Below are 11,258 nucleotides of genomic sequence, written 5' to 3'. Positions count from 1 at the left end.
TTCAGTACATCCTCCATCACTGTGGAATTACAACAGTCTGAACAGCAGAATCAGAGAGAACTGGTGAAAACAGTGTGAAGGTATGAAAAAACAAGATGGGCCAGTAGAGTAGAGAGGGTACAAGGGGAGTAAATCAGAGTTTCTTCTAGCTGTGGAAGGAAATGTGGTTGGTCTGGGTAAAGTGTGTAGGTTTCCTTGCCTCTGCTAAAGGAATGGAAGAAGTATGTGGCAGCCTTAATGTTTTTCACACACATTATATGAGTGAGCATAATATGAACCAAAAACACTGTTGGTGGTCACAAAAATAATAATTATATTGTTATATAAAATTATTTTGGATCCATTTAAAAAAAAAAAAAAAACAATGTGCTCTGTCTTGGCATTCTGTCAATGGTAGTTGAATAATGTGTTTTTGCACTGATGTGATCTCAGGAGCATTCTTGATACTCTACCAGTTGTTTGTGGTAACATGTGGGGTGCCTTTGTTCCTGATAGAGACAGCAATAGGACAGCACACACTGGAAGGTGGCATCACATGTTAGCAGTGTCTCTATCCACTGGCTGAGGGTGAGAATACATTTTAATTGCCTAATATATCATGTGTCAGTGGCGAAATAAGGTAAATTTAAATGTATTCTTATGTGTTGTGTTTGTTCTGGGTCAATAAGTGTGGATTGATTACTTTTTTCTTACGTCTAGTTAATAGTTTGTTTGTGTCCTTTTACCAGGTACTGGTTATGCAGGACAGCTGATTTATTTCTACAGCTGCATGTATTACATGCACTGTGTGTTGTGACCCATTCCTCCAGTAAACATCAATTACATTTTCTGTAACCATCAATAACATTTTCTGTGACTTGTGCCACAGTAGACCTTCTGACAGTTCAGACCAGATGGGATAGCCTTTGTTACCTTAGTGCACTGATGAGCCTTGAGTGCTCAAATCCCTGTCACCAGTTTGTGGTTTTCCCCACCTTGGCCCACTATCGGTAGCCTTGCCGTTTCAGAGATTATCTGACCCAGTCATCTGGCCATAACAATTTGGCCCCTGTCAAAGTCGCTCAGGTCTTTACTCCTGCCCCTTTCTCCTGCATTCAACACATTGACTCTCTAATCTACCCAGACTTAGACATGTGGCCATGTTAGGAGATGATCAACATTAGTCGCTTTGCCTGTGTGTGGTCATAATATTTTGGCTCATTAATGATACGGCAAGGCTTGTGGGGTGGTCCTGGTCAGCAGTGGTGAGTACCTATCAACAGTGGTCTGAGGTGGGATAAACCACAATCCGGTGACAGGGCGTTGGGCACCCAAGGCTCATCGAGGGCAACAAAGTTGGTCCCATCTGGTCCGAACCGACAGAAGGTCTAATGTGGCACAAGTCACAGAAAGCTTAATGGTCTGATGAGTCCAATTGAGCTATCTACCTAAACCTTGTTTCAGACCAGGTACACCCCTTATTGGCAATGGTACATATTGGCTGGACCAGATACCACAGAACATCTTCAGGGGTCTTGTACAGTCCATGCCATACCAAAATGAGCTTTATTGAGAGTAGAAATGATTTTTAAAAACACCAGCAGCAAAATACACTTTTCATCTGATAACTGTTATGAAAAACATGGCATAAAAATGCATTATGCCTTAATCATTTGCTGCAAATACAAAACTCTTGAGACCATGGACACATTTTGTTTGCTGATTATTTTGAGTCTACAGCAGCAACAGAGACCAGTGAAATATCTCTGGACACTTATTTCATTAATATCTATCAGGGAGTGGGACAATGTTTGCATACCCTTCCATGAATAAATTGCTTACAGCACCTTTAAATGTTTCCAAAAGTCTAAGTGTGAGATAGATTTCTTGAAATAATTAGTCATTTTCATTGCAATGGGTATTAAATCTCTTAAATTCTCATTCTCCACAATATTAATCTGCCAGTAGACTATGGCTATCCACTTTGCTACACCAATCACAAAGCTGCATTCATGAATAGCATCAGAGCGTCAACTCCAGCGTCAAATGACGCTTTGAACTCCATTATTGCAGACAAATAAGTCTCATTCTGCGTTTTGGGGATAGTTATGACTTGATGTGCTTCTGTGGTAATTAAAATGCACCTTACATAGGTTCCATCCATAAATCCATATTCTATAGCCGCTTGTCCTATGTAGGGTTGTGGGTAGTTCAGGAGCCAATCCCAGCTGTCTCAGGCCAAATGCAGGGAAACAACCTGAACAGGTGGCCAGTCCACCACAATAGTTGTTCCCAACCCTGTTCCTGGAGGGCCACAACACTGCACACTATTGAATATCTCCCTTATCTGACACACCCAATTCAGGTCATGGAGTCTCTACTAATGAGCTACTGAGTTGAATCAGGTGTGTTTGATTTGGGAGATAACAAAAATGTAGTGTTGGGGGGCATCCAAGAACAGGGTTAGGACCTACTGCATCACAAGGTTAACAAAGATCCCCCATTTAGCCTTAACAGACTGTAGGGGCAAGTGCTGTTAGCGAGCACCTATGAAGGTCAGAACGGTACACGAGGGGGTGGGTGGCCAGCACCACGCCCGACCGCCTTTGTCTCCCCAGTGGCGATGTTTTACACACCAGGTACTCATTTTAGGCCGAGTCGACCTAGGGGAGGCCCGTGACCGGTTCAGATAATCGTCACTGGTGTTGGCCATGAGCGGGAATCAAACTCGGGTCACCAGGTTCGTAGCGCAGCACGCTAACCGCCACACACACACACACACACACACGTTGTGTTTCCATGTTTTATGGGGACTTTCCATAGACATAATGGTTTTTATACTGTACAAACTTTAAATTCTATCCCCTAAACCTAAACCTAACTCTCACAGAAAACATTCTGCATTTTTACATTTTCAAAAAATATAATTTAGTATGATTTATAAGCTGTTTTCCTCATGGGGACCGACAAAATGTCCCCACAAGGTCAAAAATTTCAGGTTTTACTATCCTTATGGGGACATTTGGTCCCCACAAAGCGATAAATACACGCTCACACACACACACACACACACGTAGTGTTTCCATGTTTTATGGGGACTTTCCATAGACATAATGGTTTTTATACTGTACAAACTTTATATTCTATCCCCTAAACCTAACCCTACCCCTAAACCTAACCCTCACAGAAAACTTTCTGCATTTTTACATTTTCAAAAAACATAATTTAGTATGATTTATAAGCTGTTTTCCTCATGGGGACCGACAAAATGTCCCCACAAGGTCAAAAATTTTCCCAGAAAGTGATAAATACACGCTCACACACACACACACACACACACACACACACACACACACACACACACACGTAGTGTTTCCATGTTTTATGGGGACTTTCCATAGACATAATGGTTTTTATACTGTACAAACTTTATATTCTATCCCCTAAACCTAACCCTACCCCTAAACCTAACCCTCACAGAAAACTTTCTGCATTTTTACATTTTCAAAAAACATAATTTAGTATGATTTATAAGCTGTTATCCTCATGGGGACCGACAAAATGTCCCCACAAGGTCAAAAATTTCGGGTTTTACTATCCTTATGGGGACATTTGGTCCCCACAAAGCGATAAATACACGCTCACACACACACACACACACACACACACACACACACACGTTGTGTTTCCATGTTTTATGGGGACTTTCCATAGACATAATGGTTTTTGTACTGTACAAACTTTATATTCTATCCCCTAATCCTAACCCTACCCCTAAACCTAACCCTCACAGAAAACTTTCTGCATTTTTACATTTTCAAAAAACATAATTTAGTATGATTTATAAGCTGTTTTCCTCATGGGGACCGACAAAATGTCCCCACAAGGTCAAAAATGTTGGGTTTTACTATCCTTATGGGGACATTTGGTCCCCACAAAGTGATAAATACACGCTCATCACACACACACACACACACACACTCTTTTGAATTTCCAGTTTCACTTGACATGCATGATTTTGGACTGTGGGGAAACCAGAGCACCTGGACGAAACTCATGCAAACCCTGGGAGAACAAACTCCACACAGGAAGGCCCTGGGTGAGCCAGAACTCAAACCGGGGAACTTCTTGCTGTGAGGCGATAGTGCTACACACTGAGCCACCGTTCCACCACTACATAGGTTCCATCCTGCTGTCCTTTGTACTTAAAATAGCTTTAATTGTTCCTTTTTTTCATAATTTTATCACTGACAGGGAAGGGCTGTTGTAATGTCTCCGGGTGGACACATTACAAAGGATCCACCCTCCTAAGACATGTTTATTCTGGTTTAGGGTAAATGTTTTAATCGTTATTAAAAAAATCAATTTGTTAAACTTATTTAATTAATTGCATGTGTTAACTCCGACAGCACTAATACATATATTTTATGGATAGAGTAGATTTTATGTGCCTTTCCCTTCATATTCATACAAAGAAGTATTTGAAAAAACACAGTTTTTTGGTTAAGGCCCAGGTATACTTCGTTTTGGCACATACCGGATCGGATCACGCCCGGCCAAACATGTTGCCTTTCTGAGTATACTTTTCTGTCCATGAACGAATAGGAATGTGTTCGATGAATGTGCACTACAACAGCTTTGTGACACTCTTTTAGAGGGTCAATGGCCAGTGCATGTGCAGATGACGCGCACAGACGAGGACCGTGTGTCGAATTTCTACTTATCTGTTTCATAAAATTTTATGTACTGTTCCTTTCATAGCACATCTATTTGAAAAAGTGAAAGAATGCTACTGGAGGGCAGTTTGGACATTCAGAAAGCATTTCTAGCAGACAAAACATCCATTTCCTATCCAGAAGGTAACTTTGATGTTGCATCAGAAGCTGACTCCTCCCAGGGGCAGTCTGTTTGGCTAGTGAAGCTTGGTGTTCCTCCTATGCTGATGTATAGTGAGCATATAAGGCCAGGGTCAGCTTCACATCATCAGAATTATCCTCTTTCATGGCAACATAGTCATCTCTTGAGTACCTGGAACCCTAAACAAACACTTTGCTGAGATTTTTGCTCATGGTCAAGTTATGTTCTTCTCCCTGTGTGTGCCTGCTAAGAAGCAGTCTGGGACAGTGCTTGTGTAAAATGGGGTTCTCCATTTGAGCCACCAGAGGCAGTAAGCTTAAGCATACTCTCTTACGGGACTATGCTGCTACTCACTTCAAGTATCAGTCAAATGTACTGGGGACCTTCAGGCCCTTTTGGTAAATAACTCTAGTGTAGAGTTCGGACCGGGTCTGCCGTAGGCCATTCTTAAGCCCAGGAAAGGTTACGCGTCCAAAATGCTGGCAACCTCCTTTAGGGCTCAGGTTGTTACCTTAAAAATATTCTCTCCTCAGTCAGACAAGGCTAAGAGACTACTCATGCTTTACCTAATTAATGCATTAAGCATGTACATTGACCAAACGTGTAAATTTGGTGTATCAGAATAACGTATCGGTTACCTAACATAACCTCGGTTCTCTCTAGATGAGGGAACGAGTATTGCGTAAGCTAGCTTACGCTACGGGAAAGATTCATCTTTTCTGAGATATTGAAGCCAAAAAATTATCCTTAATTTTTGTATCCATTGTCAACGCAGTGCGGCAGCTGCAGACCTTGAGCGGGCTATCTAGCGAGCTCATAGGTTGCTCTGCGGCAACTGCTGCAGCCTATAGACGAGCTTGGGCGAACTCGCATCCAATGAGAGGCGTCCGCGTGCTCACTGCATCAAAGCCCGCCAAAATGGGCGTGACTAGAGTGCATATAAGCGTAGTTCGTAGGCTGGAACCCTGGTTTTCATTGACTGAAGCGAAAAGTCGCCGTGGCGCGAAGCACGGCCGGCTACGCAATACTCGTTCCCTCATCTAGAGAGAACCGAGGTTACGTTAGGTAACCGATACGTTCTCTTACGAGAGGTTCTCTCAGTATTGCGTAAGCTAGCTTACGCTACGGAACCCATTGTCAACGCCGTCGCGCCAAGCATCCACTGTATGAGCCCCAGGGAATTAAGGGGGACCCGGGGAGCCCTTATGAGTGGGGAAATAATATTTGGCCGGCAAGAATGCGGGTCATTGATTGTGTAATACATAAGCACATAGTGGGAAGGGAACGACAGAGCGGCGGTGCCGGTCTGTGTGGAATGTGACCCATCAGTGCAGCTCACCAGGGGAGCTGTAGCGTATTAAACTGCTAGTAGTTTTGCCTGCAGAGCGGGCACTTCCATATTGTAAAATCTGACAAAGGTGGAGGGGGAAGTCCATCCCGCTGCCACACATATGTCGTGAATGGAAATCCCGCTGGACCATGCCCACGAGGATGCCATGCCTCTAATGGAGTGAGCCCTAATGCCCAACGGGCATGGCAGGTCTTTTGACGCGTATGTAGCAGCAATAACGTCCACTATCCATCTAGATAGTGTCTGTTTCGAGGCGGCGAGACCTTTGGTGCGCCCTCCGAACGAAACAAAAAGCTGCTCAAAGCGTCTGAAAGCGGCGGAGCACGCAGTATACAATCTCAGTGCTCTGACCGGGCAAAGGAGATTGGCGTTGCGTTCGCTATCGGGTGCTGGCAGCACCGATAGGGAAATGACCTGTGCTCTGAAAAGGAGTACCGATCACCTTGGGAACATAGCCGTGTCTAGGCTTTAAAATGACCTTGGAGTCACTTGGTCCAAACTCAAGACACGCAGCGCTGACAGACAGCGCGTGAAGGTCTCCCACACGTTTGACTGATGACAGGGCAGTCAGAAAAACGGTTTTGAGTGAAAGGTATTTCAAATCCACGGATTGAAGTGGTTCGAAAGGGGGCTTTCATAGTTTCGAGAACTATAGAAAGATCCCAGATAGGAACCGATGGGGGCGCGGGGGTTCATCCTTCTAGCTCCCCTGAGGAAGCGGATGACCAGCTCGTTTTTACCCCATGACTTGCCGTGCAGGGGTTCAGCGAACGCCGCAACAGCCGCCACATACACTTTGAGCGTGGATGGGGATCTGCCCTTATCCAGCAGCTCTTGTAGCAATACGAGCAGCGACGACACCCCACATGTCCGCGGGTCCAGGTCTCTGTCGGTGCACCATTTTGAGAACACAGACCATTTTGACGCATAGAGTCTTCTCGTGGAAGGGGCTCTAGCGTGTATGATGGTGTTTATTACTCCTTCTGGCAGAGCGACGGGTAGTCGTTGATCACCCACGCATGCAGCGCCCAGCGCTCTGGGTGGGGATGCCAGATTGTGCCACGAGCTTGAGAGAGGAGATCTGCTCTCACTGGGATGGGCCACGGCGCTGTCAGTGACAGCTGCATAAGCTCCGGGAACCATGTCTGATTCTCCCAATGCGGGGCTATGAGGAGCACCGAGTGACGCGTTTCCCTGATCCTCTGCATTACCTGTGGCAATAGCGAGACGGGAGGGAAGGCGTAAAGCGGGCGTCTGGGCCAGTCCTGGGCCAGCGTGTCCTCGCTTTTCGAGAAAAATATTGGGCGGTGAGAGTTCTCTTTGGACGCAAAGAGGTCTATCTCTGCTCTGCCGAATCGGTGCCATAACGTCTGGACTGTTTGAGCATGCAGGGACCATTCCCCTGGGGGAATATTGTCTCTGGACAGTCTGTCCGGGCCGTCGTTCAGGTGGCCTGGCACGTGCGTCGCCCTCAGCGAGCGCAGGTGGCACTGGGACCAACTCAGTATGCGTTTCGTCAGATGGAAGAGGTTCCTGGATCTGACACCGCCCTTACGGTTTAGGTAGGATACCACAGATCTGTTGTCCGAACGGACCAGGACGTGGTGACCCTGAATGACCGGGAGAAAGCGCACGAGGGCGTACTCGACCGCTATCATTTCCAGACAATTTATGTGAAGCTTTTCCTGAACTGACCATAGGCCGAAAACCGGAGAGCCCTCGCAGACCGCGCCCCAACCCGTGTTGGACGCGTCTGTCGAGATGACTTTTCGGCGAGATACAGCTCCCATTGTCACTCCCCGCTGATACCATTCGGCCACTGTCCAGGGCTGCAGAGCTGATATACAGGTCTGAGTCACCTTGATGGGCTGGCGGCCTGTGGCCCAAGCCCGGCGAGACGCCGGGTGTTTAGCCAATGCTGAAGCGGGCGATGTGCAGTAAACCCAGCTGAAGTACTGCTGCAGCTGAGGCCATGTAACCTAGCACTCTCTGGAATTTCTTCAGAGGCGTGAGGCTGTTCATCTGAAAAGATGCGGCTAGTCGCTGAACACGGCACGCGGCTGTGTAGATAAGCGAGCCGTCATTGCCACGGAGTCTAGTTCTATTCCAAGGAAGGAAATTGTCTGACTGGGCTGTAGTGAGCTCTTGGTCCAATTGACTGCAAGACCCAAACTGTTCAGATGGCTGAGGAGAACTGCTCTGTGAGACAGAAGCTCCATATGTGACTGTGCCATAATCAGCCAGTCGTCCAAATAGTTCAAAATTCGCAAACCCTGACTCCACAGGGGTGCGAGCGCCGCATCCATGCACTTCGTGAAAGTACGGGGTGCTAAGGACAGGCCGAACGGGAGGACGGTGTATTGATAAACCTGGCCGTCGAAGGCGAATCTCAAGAATGGCCTGTGACGGGGATTTATCTGAATCTGAAAGTATGCATCTTTCTGATCGAGAGAAATAAACCAGTCCCTCTGGTGCACATGCGCGAGGAGTTTCCTGATTGTAAGCATTTTGAACGGTCTTTTTGCAAGCACCTTGTTCAAAACCCTGAGATCTAATATGGGTCTGAGGCCGCCGTCTTTCTTGGGAACAAGAAAATAACGGCTGTAAAGCCCCGACTCGATCAGAGAGGGTGGCACTTTCTCTATGGCCCTTTTGCACAGAAGGCTTGCTATTTCTGAACGAAGCATGCACGCTGCTTCCGTGTTCACAGTGGTTTCGAGCCGTGCTCTGAAGCGAGGAGGGCGGCGATCGAACTGTAGCAAATAGCCCTGTTGTATTGTGCTTAACACCCGCTTGGATATCCCTGGAATAGCTTCCCACGCTTTGAAGCGTAACGCTAGAGGGTGAATGGCCAATTCGCTCTGATTGCCGCACACAGAGCGCTGAACAAAATGTGTGAGCTTTTAGTGTGTTCATGCATGATTGCTCGCAGACAGCATGAACAGGCTGTTTTGTGAGTGACTTCCCGATTGGAATGAATGGGGAAAGAGTCACATCTGTTACGTGATGCGCAAGCATAGTCATGGGCACGGGACTTACACACAGAGGAATGTTTGCTGGCCGTGTAACAGAGCAGGCAGAGAATGGGCGCGCGCACATATTCGTGGGCGCATTTATTGACTCTAGCGCTCGAGCGGTTCGTAACCGCTTTATGTGAGCGTGCTCTGGTGGGGACACGAGACATGCAGTGCTTGTGTGCAGAAGTGAACACTGGATTGTGGGCACATTTTCTACACATAGGGCAGGTCGTGTGACAGAGCGGCCAGAGAATGGGCGCGCGCATGCATTTGTGGGCGCCTTCATTGACTCTGACGCTCGAGCGGTTCGTAACCGCTTTATGAGAGCGTGCTCTGATAGGGGCACGGGATGTGTTATGCTTGTGTGTAGGGGTGAACACTGGGTTGTGGGCACATTTTCTACACATAAGACATGTTTGCTCTTTACAAGATTTATTTGGGTCGCCGTGAAAACGGCGTTTGAGTGCAGGCAAGCGAGCAGTGTCACCGGCTTGTTGGCTGCTAAATTCACCACTGTAGTAGCCTGAGAGAAGGGGACTGACAGGGGGCAAAGCTTTGACGGTGGTCCGGCCGCGGCGGGACTGAGCCGTCATTTGTTCAACAAAGTTAGGAAGACTTCGGTTGCTCTGGTTTCAGCGTTACCTTAAATCGAGGCCCGCGGGGGGGCGGCGGTCTGCGGCGGCTGTCTGAGCGCGATCGAGGGCGGCCGCCCTGTCGACGCTGAGAAGTCTGAGTTTGTTGAGCTGGGCGCTGTGAAGAGGCTCGTGCAGGAGGCTGATCACGTGAGCGGCCTGCAGAGGAGCTAGCGCAACGAGGCAGAAAGAGATTCATGGCTTGTGTGGCTTTTTGGACCTCTGAAAACCGGTCAATGATACCACTCACCGCGGAGCCGAAGAGACCGGATGGAGAGAGCAGTGCGTTGAGGAACGTAGAGCGCTCTGCTTCTCCCATGTCGGCTGGCGTTAACCACAGATATCTCTCGGTCACAGTCAGCGCGGCCATGCTCTTCCCTATAGCTTGGGCTGCAGCTTTGGTAGCGCGGAGGGCGAGGTCCGTAGCACTCCGTATGTCTGCAACCGCCTCTGGATGCCTACTTTCCTCATCCCACTCCCACAGAAGGTCCGCTTGGAGGATCTGTAGGACGGCCATAGAGTGTAGAGCAGATGCAGCTTGGCCCGGCGGCGGAATAGGCGCGGCCAACACAGGCGGAAGTTGTTCTGCAGGCCTTAGACGGGAGCACTGGTTTAGACCGCCATCTCGCGGAGGACGGGCAAAAGGTGTGCTGCTACCGCATCCTTGACCGGAGGGATGGAAGAGTAGCCCTTCTCAGTGGCGCCGTCCACCGAAGCAAGAGAGGTGGAGACGTGGGATCGGACCCTGGCCGAGAAAGGCGCGTTCCATGATTTGGAAAGCTCGGCGTGGAGTTCCGGCAGGAAGGGAGCGGCCCGGGTAGCGGGTGCTGCGCGGCGGCGGCTCTGTAGAAAGCAGCCGTCAAGTCTGTTGGGTGCCTGCTCAAGGGGCGGTGACCACTCGAGCCCGAGGCGGTCGACGGCCTGTGTGAGGAGGCGTGTTAGTTCCCTTCGACTCCGGCGCGGGTCCTGCTGGATTCCTGGGCCGAGGAGGAGGCGTGTGAGCCTGACAACTCCTCGCTGTGCGAAGCCATGATGGAACAGCCCTTATCCTCCCCTTCTTCGTCCGAGATGGCAGCAGAGCAGCCGCTCGGCGGCAACTGCGCGTCCCGGGTGGGCGGGGAGGGTGAAGGCGATGCTCGAGGGATGGGCTCCGGCGAGGCAATCGCTTCTACCATTGTTTCCGGCAGCCTTTGAGAGCGGCGCTTTTTCTGCGCGGCTGAACGGAAGGCGGCGCGGCGGCTTCGGTCCTGAGCGCTTCGAGTCGAGCCCGCAGGGTCGACATCGGCAGCTCCTCGCAGAGATCACATCCGCCTTCGGCGAGGGCAAGCTCTGCATGCCCCAGTCCCAGGCAGAGAGCGCAGATGATGTGGCGGTCTCCGGTGCTGAGAGGAGCGCGGCATGAGGCGCAAGTGGAGCGAGGCA

Source organism: Xyrauchen texanus, chromosome 21, assembly GCF_025860055.1.
Source record: "Xyrauchen texanus isolate HMW12.3.18 chromosome 21, RBS_HiC_50CHRs, whole genome shotgun sequence".
In the NCBI taxonomy this organism is placed as follows: Eukaryota; Metazoa; Chordata; class Actinopteri; order Cypriniformes; family Catostomidae; genus Xyrauchen; species Xyrauchen texanus.
This window is presented reverse-complemented; position numbering follows the sequence as displayed.